Source organism: Eleutherodactylus coqui, chromosome 13, assembly GCF_035609145.1.
Source record: "Eleutherodactylus coqui strain aEleCoq1 chromosome 13, aEleCoq1.hap1, whole genome shotgun sequence".
Classification (NCBI taxonomy): domain Eukaryota; kingdom Metazoa; phylum Chordata; class Amphibia; order Anura; family Eleutherodactylidae; genus Eleutherodactylus; species Eleutherodactylus coqui.
Genome location: NC_089849.1, coordinates 43,464,505 through 43,476,542, shown reverse-complemented (window position 1 = coordinate 43,476,542; position 12,038 = coordinate 43,464,505). Strand labels below are relative to the sequence as shown.

Here is a 12,038-nt window from a genome sequence, read left to right as displayed (position 1 = left end):
TGCTTTCTTGGAAAGGTAACCATATCGTTGGATGGCATTAGTAAAGCTGGCACTTGAAGGGGGCACCCGGATTTGAACCAGGGACCTCTCGATCTGCAGTCGAATGCTCTTCCACTGAGCTATACCCCCTTGGCTTATGATTGGGCTCACTGGTTCTTAAAAAGTAATGTTCTGAGGAAACCAATTTCTCAAAATTAAGGATGCTTGTTGAAATCCCTACCAATAAAGATTGCCAGTGAGAGAGTGGATGACTCTGCATGAGAAATAGGCTCAAGGGTAACAAGTTGAAGAAGAGCTTTCTTGGAAAGGTAACCATATCGTTGAATAGCATGAGTAAAGCTGGCACTTGAAGGGGGCACCCAGATTTGAAGCTATGCCCCCTTGGCTTATGATTGGGCTCACTGGTTCTTAAAAAGTAATGTTCTGAGGAAACCAATTTCTCAAAAGTAAGGATGCTTGTTGAAATCCCTACCAATGAAGATTGCCAGTGAGAGAGTGGATGACAAGTTCTGCATGAGAAAAATGCTCAAGGGTAACAAGTTGAAGGAGAGCTTTCTTGGAAAGGTAACCATATCGTTGGATGGCATTAGTAAAGCTGGCACTTGAAGGGGGCACCCGGATTTGAACCAGGGACCTCTCGATCTGCAGTCGAATGCTCTTCACTGAGCTATACCCCCTTGGCTTATGATTGGGCTCACTGGTTCTTAAAAAGTAATGTTCTGAGGAAACCAATTTCTCAAAAGTAAGGATGCTTGTTGAAATCCCTACCAATAAAGATTGCCAGTGAGAGAGTGGATGACTCTGCATGAGAAATAGGCTCAAGGGTAACAAGTTGAAGAAGAGCTTTCTTGGAAAGGTAACCATATCGTTGAATAGCATGAGTAAAGCTGGCACTTGAAGGGGGCACCCAGATTTGAAGCTATGCCCCCTTGGCTTATGATTGGGCTCACTGGTTCTTAAAAAGTAATGTTCTGAGGAAACCAATTTCTCAAAAGTAAGGATGCTTGTTGAAATCCCTACCAATGAAGATTGCCAGTGAGAGAGTGGATGACAAGTTCTGCATGAGAAAAATGCTCAAGGGTAACAAGTTGAAGGAGAGCTTTCTTGGAAAGGTAACCATATCGTTGGATGGCATTAGTAAAGCTGGCACTTGAAGGGGGCACCCGGATTTGAACCAGGGACCTCTCGATCTGCAGTCGAATGCTCTTCCACTGAGCTATACCCCCTTGGCTTATGATTGGGCTCACTGGTTCTTAAAAAGTTAATGTTCTGAGGAAACCAATTTCTCAAAAGTAAGGATGCTTGTTGAAATCCCTACCAATAAAGATTGCCAGTGAGAGAGTGGATGACTCTGCATGAGAAATAGGCTCAAGGGTAACAAGTTGAAGAAGAGCTTTCTTGGAAAGGTAACCATATCGTTGAATAGCATGAGTAAAGCTGGCACTTGAAGGGGGCACCCAGATTTGAAGCTATGCCCCCTTGGCTTATGATTGGGCTCACTGGTTCTTAAAAAGTAATGTTCTGAGGAAACCAATTTCTCAAAAGTAAGGATGCTTGTTGAAATCCCTACCAATGAAGATTGCCAGTGAGAGAGTGGATGACAAGTTCTGCATGAGAAAAATGCTCAAGGGTAACAAGTTGAAGGAGAGCTTTCTTGGAAAGGTAACCATATCGTTGGATGGCATTAGTAAAGCTGGCACTTGAAGGGGGCACCCGGATTTGAACCAGGGACCTCTCGATCTGCAGTCGAATGCTCTTCCACTGAGCTATACCCCCTTGGCTTATGATTGGGCTCACTGGTTCTTAAAAAGTAATGTTCTGAGGAAACCAATTTCTCAAAAGTAAGGATGCTTGTTGAAATCCCTACCAATAAAGATTGCCAGTGAGAGAGTGGATGACTCTGCATGAGAAATAGGCTCAAGGGTAACAAGTTGAAGAAGAGCTTTCTTGGAAAGGTAACCATATCGTTGAATAGCATGAGTAAAGCTGGCACTTGAAGGGGGCACCCAGATTTGAAGCTATGCCCCCTTGGCTTATGATTGGGCTCACTGGTTCTTAAAAGTAATGTTCTGAGGAAACCAATTTCTCAAAAGTAAGGATGCTTGTTGAAATCCCTACCAATGAAGATTGCCAGTGAGAGAGTGGATGACAAGTTCTGCATGAGAAAAATGCTCAAGGGTAACAAGTTGAAGGAGAGCTTTCTTGGAAAGGTAACCATATCGTTGGATGGCATTAGTAAAGCTGGCACTTGAAGGGGGCACCCGGATTTGAACCAGGGACCTCTCGATCTGCAGTCGAATGCTCTTCCACTGAGCTATACCCCCTTGGCTTATGATTGGGCTCACTGGTTCTTAAAAAGTAATGTTCTGAGGAAACCAATTTCTCAAAATTAAGGATGCTTGTTGAAATCCCTACCAATAAAGATTGCCAGTGAGAGAGTGGATGACTCTGCATGAGAAATAGGCTCAAGGGTAACAAGTTGAAGAAGAGCTTTCTTGGAAAGGTAACCATATCGTTGAATAGCATGAGTAAAGCTGGCACTTGAAGGGGGCACCCAGATTTGAAGCTATGCCCCCTTGGCTTATGATTGGGCTCACTGGTTCTTAAAAAGTAATGTTCTGAGGAAACCAATTTCTCAAAAGTAAGGATGCTTGTTGAAATCCCTACCAATGAAGATTGCCAGTGAGAGAGTGGATGACAAGTTCTGCATGAGAAAAATGCTCAAGGGTAACAAGTTGAAGGAGAGCTTTCTTGGAAAGGTAACCATATCGTTGGATGGCATTAGTAAAGCTGGCACTTGAAGGGGGCACCCGGATTTGAACCAGGGACCTCTCGATCTGCAGTCGAATGCTCTTCCACTGAGCTATACCCCCTTGGCTTATGATTGGGCTCACTGGTTCTTAAAAAGTAATGTTCTGAGGAAACCAATTTCTCAAAAGTAAGGATGCTTGTTGAAATCCCTACCAATAAAGATTGCCAGTGAGAGAGTGGATGACTCTGCATGAGAAATAGGCTCAAGGGTAACAAGTTGAAGAAGAGCTTTCTTGGAAAGGTAACCATATCGTTGAATAGCATGAGTAAAGCTGGCACTTGAAGGGGGCACCCAGATTTGAAGCTATGCCCCCTTGGCTTATGATTGGGCTCACTGGTTCTTAAAAAGTAATGTTCTGAGGAAACCAATTTCTCAAAAGTAAGGATGCTTGTTGAAATCCCTACCAATGAAGATTGCCAGTGAGAGAGTGGATGACAAGTTCTGCATGAGAAAAATGCTCAAGGGTAACAAGTTGAAGGAGAGCTTTCTTGGAAAGGTAACCATATCGTTGGATGGCATTAGTAAAGCTGGCACTTGAAGGGGGCACCCGGATTTGAACCAGGGACCTCTCGATCTGCAGTCGAATGCTCTTCCACTGAGCTATACCCCCTTGGCTTATGATTGGGCTCACTGGTTCTTAAAAAGTAATGTTCTGAGGAAACCAATTTCTCAAAAGTAAGGATGCTTGTTGAAATCCCTACCAATAAAGATTGCCAGTGAGAGAGTGGATGACTCTGCATGAGAAATAGGCTCAAGGGTAACAAGTTGAAGAAGAGCTTTCTTGGAAAGGTAACCATATCGTTGAATAGCATGAGTAAAGCTGGCACTTGAAGGGGGCACCCAGATTTGAAGCTATGCCCCCTTGGCTTATGATTGGGCTCACTGGTTCTTAAAAAGTAATGTTCTGAGGAAACCAATTTCTCAAAAGTAAGGATGCTTGTTGAAATCCCTACCAATGAAGATTGCCAGTGAGAGAGTGGATGACAAGTTCTGCATGAGAAAAATGCTCAAGGGTAACAAGTTGAAGGAGAGCTTTCTTGGAAAGGTAACCATATCGTTGGATGGCATTAGTAAAGCTGGCACTTGAAGGGGGCACCCGGATTTGAACCAGGGACCTCTCGATCTGCAGTCGAATGCTCTTCCACTGAGCTATACCCCCTTGGCTTATGATTGGGCTCACTGGTTCTTAAAAAGTAATGTTCTGAGGAAACCAATTTCTCAAAATTAAGGATGCTTGTTGAAATCCCTACCAATAAAGATTGCCAGTGAGAGAGTGGATGACTCTGCATGAGAAATAGGCTCAAGGGTAACAAGTTGAAGAAGAGCTTTCTTGGAAAGGTAACCATATCGTTGAATAGCATGAGTAAAGCTGGCACTTGAAGGGGGCACCCAGATTTGAAGCTATGCCCCCTTGGCTTATGATTGGGCTCACTGGTTCTTAAAAAGTAATGTTCTGAGGAAACCAATTTCTCAAAAGTAAGGATGCTTGTTGAAATCCCTACCAATGAAGATTGCCAGTGAGAGAGTGGATGACAAGTTCTGCATGAGAAAAATGCTCAAGGGTAACAAGTTGAAGGAGAGCTTTCTTGGAAAGGTAACCATATCGTTGGATGGCATTAGTAAAGCTGGCACTTGAAGGGGGCACCCGGATTTGAACCAGGGACCTCTCGATCTGCAGTCGAATGCTCTTCCACTGAGCTATACCCCCTTGGCTTATGATTGGGCTCACTGGTTCTTAAAAAGTAATGTTCTGAGGAAACCAATTTCTCAAAAGTAAGGATGCTTGTTGAAATCCCTACCAATAAAGATTGCCAGTGAGAGAGTGGATGACTCTGCATGAGAAATAGGCTCAAGGGTAACAAGTTGAAGAAGAGCTTTCTTGGAAAGGTAACCATATCGTTGAATAGCATGAGTAAAGCTGGCACTTGAAGGGGGCACCCAGATTTGAAGCTATGCCCCCTTGGCTTATGATTGGGCTCACTGGTTCTTAAAAAGTAATGTTCTGAGGAAACCAATTTCTCAAAAGTAAGGATGCTTGTTGAAATCCCTACCAATGAAGATTGCCAGTGAGAGAGTGGATGACAAGTTCTGCATGAGAAAAATGCTCAAGGGTAACAAGTTGAAGGAGAGCTTTCTTGGAAAGGTAACCATATCGTTGGATGGCATTAGTAAAGCTGGCACTTGAAGGGGGCACCCGGATTTGAACCAGGGACCTCTCGATCTGCAGTCGAATGCTCTTCCACTGAGCTATACCCCCTTGGCTTATGATTGGGCTCACTGGTTCTTAAAAAGTAATGTTCTGAGGAAACCAATTTCTCAAAAGTAAGGATGCTTGTTGAAATCCCTACCAATAAAGATTGCCAGTGAGAGAGTGGATGACTCTGCATGAGAAATAGGCTCAAGGGTAACAAGTTGAAGAAGAGCTTTCTTGGAAAGGTAACCATATCGTTGAATAGCATGAGTAAAGCTGGCACTTGAAGGGGGCACCCAGATTTGAAGCTATGCCCCCTTGGCTTATGATTGGGCTCACTGGTTCTTAAAAAGTAATGTTCTGAGGAAACCAATTTCTCAAAAGTAAGGATGCTTGTTGAAATCCCTACCAATGAAGATTGCCAGTGAGAGAGTGGATGACAAGTTCTGCATGAGAAAAATGCTCAAGGGTAACAAGTTGAAGGAGAGCTTTCTTGGAAAGGTAACCATATCGTTGGATGGCATTAGTAAAGCTGGCACTTGAAGGGGGCACCCGGATTTGAACCAGGGACCTCTCGATCTGCAGTCGAATGCTCTTCCACTGAGCTATACCCCCTTGGCTTATGATTGGGCTCACTGGTTCTTAAAAAGTAATGTTCTGAGGAAACCAATTTCTCAAAATTAAGGATGCTTGTTGAAATCCCTACCAATAAAGATTGCCAGTGAGAGAGTGGATGACTCTGCATGAGAAATAGGCTCAAGGGTAACAAGTTGAAGAAGAGCTTTCTTGGAAAGGTAACCATATCGTTGAATAGCATGAGTAAAGCTGGCACTTGAAGGGGGCACCCAGATTTGAAGCTATGCCCCCTTGGCTTATGATTGGGCTCACTGGTTCTTAAAAAGTAATGTTCTGAGGAAACCAATTTCTCAAAAGTAAGGATGCTTGTTGAAATCCCTACCAATGAAGATTGCCAGTGAGAGAGTGGATGACAAGTTCTGCATGAGAAAAATGCTCAAGGGTAACAAGTTGAAGGAGAGCTTTCTTGGAAAGGTAACCATATCGTTGGATGGCATTAGTAAAGCTGGCACTTGAAGGGGGCACCCGGATTTGAACCAGGGACCTCTCGATCTGCAGTCGAATGCTCTTCCACTGAGCTATACCCCCTTGGCTTATGATTGGGCTCACTGGTTCTTAAAAAGTAATGTTCTGAGGAAACCAATTTCTCAAAAGTAAGGATGCTTGTTGAAATCCCTACCAATAAAGATTGCCAGTGAGAGAGTGGATGACTCTGCATGAGAAATAGGCTCAAGGGTAACAAGTTGAAGAAGAGCTTTCTTGGAAAGGTAACCATATCGTTGAATAGCATGAGTAAAGCTGGCACTTGAAGGGGGCACCCAGATTTGAAGCTATGCCCCCTTGGCTTATGATTGGGCTCACTGGTTCTTAAAAAGTAATGTTCTGAGGAAACCAATTTCTCAAAAGTAAGGATGCTTGTTGAAATCCCTACCAATGAAGATTGCCAGTGAGAGAGTGGATGACAAGTTCTGCATGAGAAAAATGCTCAAGGGTAACAAGTTGAAGGAGAGCTTTCTTGGAAAGGTAACCATATCGTTGGATGGCATTAGTAAAGCTGGCACTTGAAGGGGGCACCCGGATTTGAACCAGGGACCTCTCGATCTGCAGTCGAATGCTCTTCCACTGAGCTATACCCCCTTGGCTTATGATTGGGCTCACTGGTTCTTAAAAAGTAATGTTCTGAGGAAACCAATTTCTCAAAAGTAAGGATGCTTGTTGAAATCCCTACCAATAAAGATTGCCAGTGAGAGAGTGGATGACTCTGCATGAGAAATAGGCTCAAGGGTAACAAGTTGAAGAAGAGCTTTCTTGGAAAGGTAACCATATCGTTGAATAGCATGAGTAAAGCTGGCACTTGAAGGGGGCACCCAGATTTGAAGCTATGCCCCCTTGGCTTATGATTGGGCTCACTGGTTCTTAAAAAGTAATGTTCTGAGGAAACCAATTTCTCAAAAGTAAGGATGCTTGTTGAAATCCCTACCAATGAAGATTGCCAGTGAGAGAGTGGATGACAAGTTCTGCATGAGAAAAATGCTCAAGGGTAACAAGTTGAAGGAGAGCTTTCTTGGAAAGGTAACCATATCGTTGGATGGCATTAGTAAAGCTGGCACTTGAAGGGGGCACCCGGATTTGAACCAGGGACCTCTCGATCTGCAGTCGAATGCTCTTCCACTGAGCTATACCCCCTTGGCTTATGATTGGGCTCACTGGTTCTTAAAAAGTAATGTTCTGAGGAAACCAATTTCTCAAAATTAAGGATGCTTGTTGAAATCCCTACCAATAAAGATTGCCAGTGAGAGAGTGGATGACTCTGCATGAGAAATAGGCTCAAGGGTAACAAGTTGAAGAAGAGCTTTCTTGGAAAGGTAACCATATCGTTGAATAGCATGAGTAAAGCTGGCACTTGAAGGGGGCACCCAGATTTGAAGCTATGCCCCCTTGGCTTATGATTGGGCTCACTGGTTCTTAAAAAGTAATGTTCTGAGGAAACCAATTTCTCAAAAGTAAGGATGCTTGTTGAAATCCCTACCAATGAAGATTGCCAGTGAGAGAGTGGATGACAAGTTCTGCATGAGAAAAATGCTCAAGGGTAACAAGTTGAAGGAGAGCTTTCTTGGAAAGGTAACCATATCGTTGGATGGCATTAGTAAAGCTGGCACTTGAAGGGGGCACCCGGATTTGAACCAGGGACCTCTCGATCTGCAGTCGAATGCTCTTCCACTGAGCTATACCCCCTTGGCTTATGATTGGGCTCACTGGTTCTTAAAAAGTAATGTTCTGAGGAAACCAATTTCTCAAAAGTAAGGATGCTTGTTGAAATCCCTACCAATAAAGATTGCCAGTGAGAGAGTGGATGACTCTGCATGAGAAATAGGCTCAAGGGTAACAAGTTGAAGAAGAGCTTTCTTGGAAAGGTAACCATATCGTTGAATAGCATGAGTAAAGCTGGCACTTGAAGGGGGCACCCAGATTTGAAGCTATGCCCCCTTGGCTTATGATTGGGCTCACTGGTTCTTAAAAAGTAATGTTCTGAGGAAACCAATTTCTCAAAAGTAAGGATGCTTGTTGAAATCCCTACCAATGAAGATTGCCAGTGAGAGAGTGGATGACAAGTTCTGCATGAGAAAAATGCTCAAGGGTAACAAGTTGAAGGAGAGCTTTCTTGGAAAGGTAACCATATCGTTGGATGGCATTAGTAAAGCTGGCACTTGAAGGGGGCACCCGGATTTGAACCAGGGACCTCTCGATCTGCAGTCGAATGCTCTTCCACTGAGCTATACCCCCTTGGCTTATGATTGGGCTCACTGGTTCTTAAAAAGTAATGTTCTGAGGAAACCAATTTCTCAAAAGTAAGGATGCTTGTTGAAATCCCTACCAATAAAGATTGCCAGTGAGAGAGTGGATGACTCTGCATGAGAAATAGGCTCAAGGGTAACAAGTTGAAGAAGAGCTTTCTTGGAAAGGTAACCATATCGTTGAATAGCATGAGTAAAGCTGGCACTTGAAGGGGGCACCCAGATTTGAAGCTATGCCCCCTTGGCTTATGATTGGGCTCACTGGTTCTTAAAAAGTAATGTTCTGAGGAAACCAATTTCTCAAAAGTAAGGATGCTTGTTGAAATCCCTACCAATGAAGATTGCCAGTGAGAGAGTGGATGACAAGTTCTGCATGAGAAAAATGCTCAAGGGTAACAAGTTGAAGGAGAGCTTTCTTGGAAAGGTAACCATATCGTTGGATGGCATTAGTAAAGCTGGCACTTGAAGGGGGCACCCGGATTTGAACCAGGGACCTCTCGATCTGCAGTCGAATGCTCTTCCACTGAGCTATACCCCCTTGGCTTATGATTGGGCTCACTGGTTCTTAAAAAGTAATGTTCTGAGGAAACCAATTTCTCAAAAGTAAGGATGCTTGTTGAAATCCCTACCAATAAAGATTGCCAGTGAGAGAGTGGATGACTCTGCATGAGAAATAGGCTCAAGGGTAACAAGTTGAAGAAGAGCTTTCTTGGAAAGGTAACCATATCGTTGAATAGCATGAGTAAAGCTGGCACTTGAAGGGGGCACCCAGATTTGAAGCTATGCCCCCTTGGCTTATGATTGGGCTCACTGGTTCTTAAAAAGTAATGTTCTGAGGAAACCAATTTCTCAAAAGTAAGGATGCTTGTTGAAATCCCTACCAATGAAGATTGCCAGTGAGAGAGTGGATGACTCTGCATGAGAAATAGGCTCAAGGGTAACAAGTTGAAGAAGAGCTTTCTTGGAAAGGTAACCATATCGTTGAATAGCATGAGTAAAGCTGGCACTTGAAGGGGGCACCCAGATTTGAAGCTATGCCCCCTTGGCTTATGATTGGGCTCACTGGTTCTTAAAAAGTAATGTTCTGAGGAAACCAATTTCTCAAAAGTAAGGATGCTTGTTGAAATCCCTACCAATGAAGATTGCCAGTGAGAGAGTGGATGACAAGTTCTGCATGAGAAAAATGCTCAAGGGTAACAAGTTGAAGGAGAGCTTTCTTGGAAAGGTAACCATATCGTTGGATGGCATTAGTAAAGCTGGCACTTGAAGGGGGCACCCGGATTTGAACCAGGGACCTCTCGATCTGCAGTCGAATGCTCTTCCACTGAGCTATACCCCCTTGGCTTATGATTGGGCTCACTGGTTCTTAAAAAGTAATGTTCTGAGGAAACCAATTTCTCAAAATTAAGGATGCTTGTTGAAATCCCTACCAATAAAGATTGCCAGTGAGAGAGTGGATGACTCTGCATGAGAAATAGGCTCAAGGGTAACAAGTTGAAGAAGAGCTTTCTTGGAAAGGTAACCATATCGTTGAATAGCATGAGTAAAGCTGGCACTTGAAGGGGGCACCCAGATTTGAAGCTATGCCCCCTTGGCTTATGATTGGGCTCACTGGTTCTTAAAAAGTAATGTTCTGAGGAAACCAATTTCTCAAAAGTAAGGATGCTTGTTGAAATCCCTACCAATGAAGATTGCCAGTGAGAGAGTGGATGACAAGTTCTGCATGAGAAAAATGCTCAAGGGTAACAAGTTGAAGGAGAGCTTTCTTGGAAAGGTAACCATATCGTTGGATGGCATTAGTAAAGCTGGCACTTGAAGGGGGCACCCGGATTTGAACCAGGGACCTCTCGATCTGCAGTCGAATGCTCTTCCACTGAGCTATACCCCCTTGGCTTATGATTGGGCTCACTGGTTCTTAAAAAGTAATGTTCTGAGGAAACCAATTTCTCAAAAGTAAGGATGCTTGTTGAAATCCCTACCAATAAAGATTGCCAGTGAGAGAGTGGATGACTCTGCATGAGAAATAGGCTCAAGGGTAACAAGTTGAAGAAGAGCTTTCTTGGAAAGGTAACCATATCGTTGAATAGCATGAGTAAAGCTGGCACTTGAAGGGGGCACCCAGATTTGAAGCTATGCCCCCTTGGCTTATGATTGGGCTCACTGGTTCTTAAAAAGTAATGTTCTGAGGAAACCAATTTCTCAAAAGTAAGGATGCTTGTTGAAATCCCTACCAATGAAGATTGCCAGTGAGAGAGTGGATGACAAGTTCTGCATGAGAAAAATGCTCAAGGGTAACAAGTTGAAGGAGAGCTTTCTTGGAAAGGTAACCATATCGTTGGATGGCATTAGTAAAGCTGGCACTTGAAGGGGGCACCCGGATTTGAACCAGGGACCTCTCGATCTGCAGTCGAATGCTCTTCCACTGAGCTATACCCCCTTGGCTTATGATTGGGCTCACTGGTTCTTAAAAAGTAATGTTCTGAGGAAACCAATTTCTCAAAATTAAGGATGCTTGTTGAAATCCCTACCAATAAAGATTGCCAGTGAGAGAGTGGATGACTCTGCATGAGAAATAGGCTCAAGGGTAACAAGTTGAAGAAGAGCTTTCTTGGAAAGGTAACCATATCGTTGAATAGCATGAGTAAAGCTGGCACTTGAAGGGGGCACCCAGATTTGAAGCTATGCCCCCTTGGCTTATGATTGGGCTCACTGGTTCTTAAAAAGTAATGTTCTGAGGAAACCAATTTCTCAAAAGTAAGGATGCTTGTTGAAATCCCTACCAATGAAGATTGCCAGTGAGAGAGTGGATGACAAGTTCTGCATGAGAAAAATGCTCAAGGGTAACAAGTTGAAGGAGAGCTTTCTTGGAAAGGTAACCATATCGTTGGATGGCATTAGTAAAGCTGGCACTTGAAGGGGGCACCCGGATTTGAACCAGGGACCTCTCGATCTGCAGTCGAATGCTCTTCCACTGAGCTATACCCCCTTGGCTTATGATTGGGCTCACTGGTTCTTAAAAAGTAATGTTCTGAGGAAACCAATTTCTCAAAATTAAGGATGCTTGTTGAAATCCCTACCAATAAAGATTGCCAGTGAGAGAGTGGATGACTCTGCATGAGAAATAGGCTCAAGGGTAACAAGTTGAAGAAGAGCTTTCTTGGAAAGGTAACCATATCGTTGAATAGCATGAGTAAAGCTGGCACTTGAAGGGGGCACCCAGATTTGAAGCTATGCCCCCTTGGCTTATGATTGGGCTCACTGATTGGGCTCACTGGTTCTTAAAAAGTAATGTTCTGAGGAAACCAATTTCTCAAAAGTAAGGATGCTTGTTGAAATCCCTACCAATGAAGATTGCCAGTGAGAGAGTGGATGACAAGTTCTGCATGAGAAAAATGCTCAAGGGTAACAAGTTGAAGGAGAGCTTTCTTGGAAAGGTAACCATATCGTTGGATGGCATTAGTAAAGCTGGCACTTGAAGGGGGCACCCGGATTTGAACCAGGGACCTCTCGATCTGCAGTCGAATGCTCTTCCACTGAGCTATACCCCCTTGGCTTATGATTGGGCTCACTGGTTCTTAAAAAGTAATGTTCTGAGGAAACCAATTTCTCAAAAGTAAGGATGCTTGTTGAAATCCCTACCAATAAAGATTGCCAGTGAGAGAGT

The 12,038-nt window shown here is 43.7% G+C and overlaps 21 non-coding genes across 21 annotated transcripts; all 21 read right to left on the bottom strand.

Moving 5' to 3' along the window:
• Positions 1 to 57: 57 nt before the first annotated feature.
• On the bottom strand, positions 58 to 129 carry TRNAC-GCA (transfer RNA cysteine (anticodon GCA)). Its single transcript has one exon. It is a non-coding gene; the product is annotated as a tRNA-Cys (tRNA).
• Positions 130 to 1,154: 1,025 nt separating this feature from the next.
• Positions 1,155 to 1,226, bottom strand: TRNAC-GCA (transfer RNA cysteine (anticodon GCA)). Its single transcript has one exon. It is a non-coding gene; the product is annotated as a tRNA-Cys (tRNA).
• A 478-nt stretch (positions 1,227 to 1,704) lies between these two features.
• Positions 1,705 to 1,776, bottom strand: TRNAC-GCA (transfer RNA cysteine (anticodon GCA)). The gene has a single exon. It is a non-coding gene; the product is annotated as a tRNA-Cys (tRNA).
• A 476-nt stretch (positions 1,777 to 2,252) lies between these two features.
• TRNAC-GCA (transfer RNA cysteine (anticodon GCA)) lies at positions 2,253 to 2,324 on the bottom strand. Its single transcript has one exon. It is a non-coding gene; the product is annotated as a tRNA-Cys (tRNA).
• A 477-nt stretch (positions 2,325 to 2,801) lies between these two features.
• Positions 2,802 to 2,873, bottom strand: TRNAC-GCA (transfer RNA cysteine (anticodon GCA)). Its single transcript has one exon. It is a non-coding gene; the product is annotated as a tRNA-Cys (tRNA).
• A 477-nt stretch (positions 2,874 to 3,350) lies between these two features.
• Positions 3,351 to 3,422, bottom strand: TRNAC-GCA (transfer RNA cysteine (anticodon GCA)). The gene has a single exon. It is a non-coding gene; the product is annotated as a tRNA-Cys (tRNA).
• Positions 3,423 to 3,899: 477 nt separating this feature from the next.
• Positions 3,900 to 3,971, bottom strand: TRNAC-GCA (transfer RNA cysteine (anticodon GCA)). Its single transcript has one exon. It is a non-coding gene; the product is annotated as a tRNA-Cys (tRNA).
• Positions 3,972 to 4,448: 477 nt separating this feature from the next.
• On the bottom strand, positions 4,449 to 4,520 carry TRNAC-GCA (transfer RNA cysteine (anticodon GCA)). The gene has a single exon. It is a non-coding gene; the product is annotated as a tRNA-Cys (tRNA).
• A 477-nt stretch (positions 4,521 to 4,997) lies between these two features.
• On the bottom strand, positions 4,998 to 5,069 carry TRNAC-GCA (transfer RNA cysteine (anticodon GCA)). The gene has a single exon. It is a non-coding gene; the product is annotated as a tRNA-Cys (tRNA).
• A 477-nt stretch (positions 5,070 to 5,546) lies between these two features.
• Positions 5,547 to 5,618, bottom strand: TRNAC-GCA (transfer RNA cysteine (anticodon GCA)). Its single transcript has one exon. It is a non-coding gene; the product is annotated as a tRNA-Cys (tRNA).
• A 477-nt stretch (positions 5,619 to 6,095) lies between these two features.
• Positions 6,096 to 6,167, bottom strand: TRNAC-GCA (transfer RNA cysteine (anticodon GCA)). Its single transcript has one exon. It is a non-coding gene; the product is annotated as a tRNA-Cys (tRNA).
• Positions 6,168 to 6,644: 477 nt separating this feature from the next.
• On the bottom strand, positions 6,645 to 6,716 carry TRNAC-GCA (transfer RNA cysteine (anticodon GCA)). The gene has a single exon. It is a non-coding gene; the product is annotated as a tRNA-Cys (tRNA).
• Positions 6,717 to 7,193: 477 nt separating this feature from the next.
• On the bottom strand, positions 7,194 to 7,265 carry TRNAC-GCA (transfer RNA cysteine (anticodon GCA)). Its single transcript has one exon. It is a non-coding gene; the product is annotated as a tRNA-Cys (tRNA).
• Positions 7,266 to 7,742: 477 nt separating this feature from the next.
• On the bottom strand, positions 7,743 to 7,814 carry TRNAC-GCA (transfer RNA cysteine (anticodon GCA)). The gene has a single exon. It is a non-coding gene; the product is annotated as a tRNA-Cys (tRNA).
• A 477-nt stretch (positions 7,815 to 8,291) lies between these two features.
• TRNAC-GCA (transfer RNA cysteine (anticodon GCA)) lies at positions 8,292 to 8,363 on the bottom strand. Its single transcript has one exon. It is a non-coding gene; the product is annotated as a tRNA-Cys (tRNA).
• A 477-nt stretch (positions 8,364 to 8,840) lies between these two features.
• On the bottom strand, positions 8,841 to 8,912 carry TRNAC-GCA (transfer RNA cysteine (anticodon GCA)). The gene has a single exon. It is a non-coding gene; the product is annotated as a tRNA-Cys (tRNA).
• Positions 8,913 to 9,641: 729 nt separating this feature from the next.
• On the bottom strand, positions 9,642 to 9,713 carry TRNAC-GCA (transfer RNA cysteine (anticodon GCA)). The gene has a single exon. It is a non-coding gene; the product is annotated as a tRNA-Cys (tRNA).
• A 477-nt stretch (positions 9,714 to 10,190) lies between these two features.
• TRNAC-GCA (transfer RNA cysteine (anticodon GCA)) lies at positions 10,191 to 10,262 on the bottom strand. The gene has a single exon. It is a non-coding gene; the product is annotated as a tRNA-Cys (tRNA).
• Positions 10,263 to 10,739: 477 nt separating this feature from the next.
• TRNAC-GCA (transfer RNA cysteine (anticodon GCA)) lies at positions 10,740 to 10,811 on the bottom strand. Its single transcript has one exon. It is a non-coding gene; the product is annotated as a tRNA-Cys (tRNA).
• Positions 10,812 to 11,288: 477 nt separating this feature from the next.
• Positions 11,289 to 11,360, bottom strand: TRNAC-GCA (transfer RNA cysteine (anticodon GCA)). Its single transcript has one exon. It is a non-coding gene; the product is annotated as a tRNA-Cys (tRNA).
• A 490-nt stretch (positions 11,361 to 11,850) lies between these two features.
• Positions 11,851 to 11,922, bottom strand: TRNAC-GCA (transfer RNA cysteine (anticodon GCA)). The gene has a single exon. It is a non-coding gene; the product is annotated as a tRNA-Cys (tRNA).
• Positions 11,923 to 12,038: the final 116 nt, after the last annotated feature.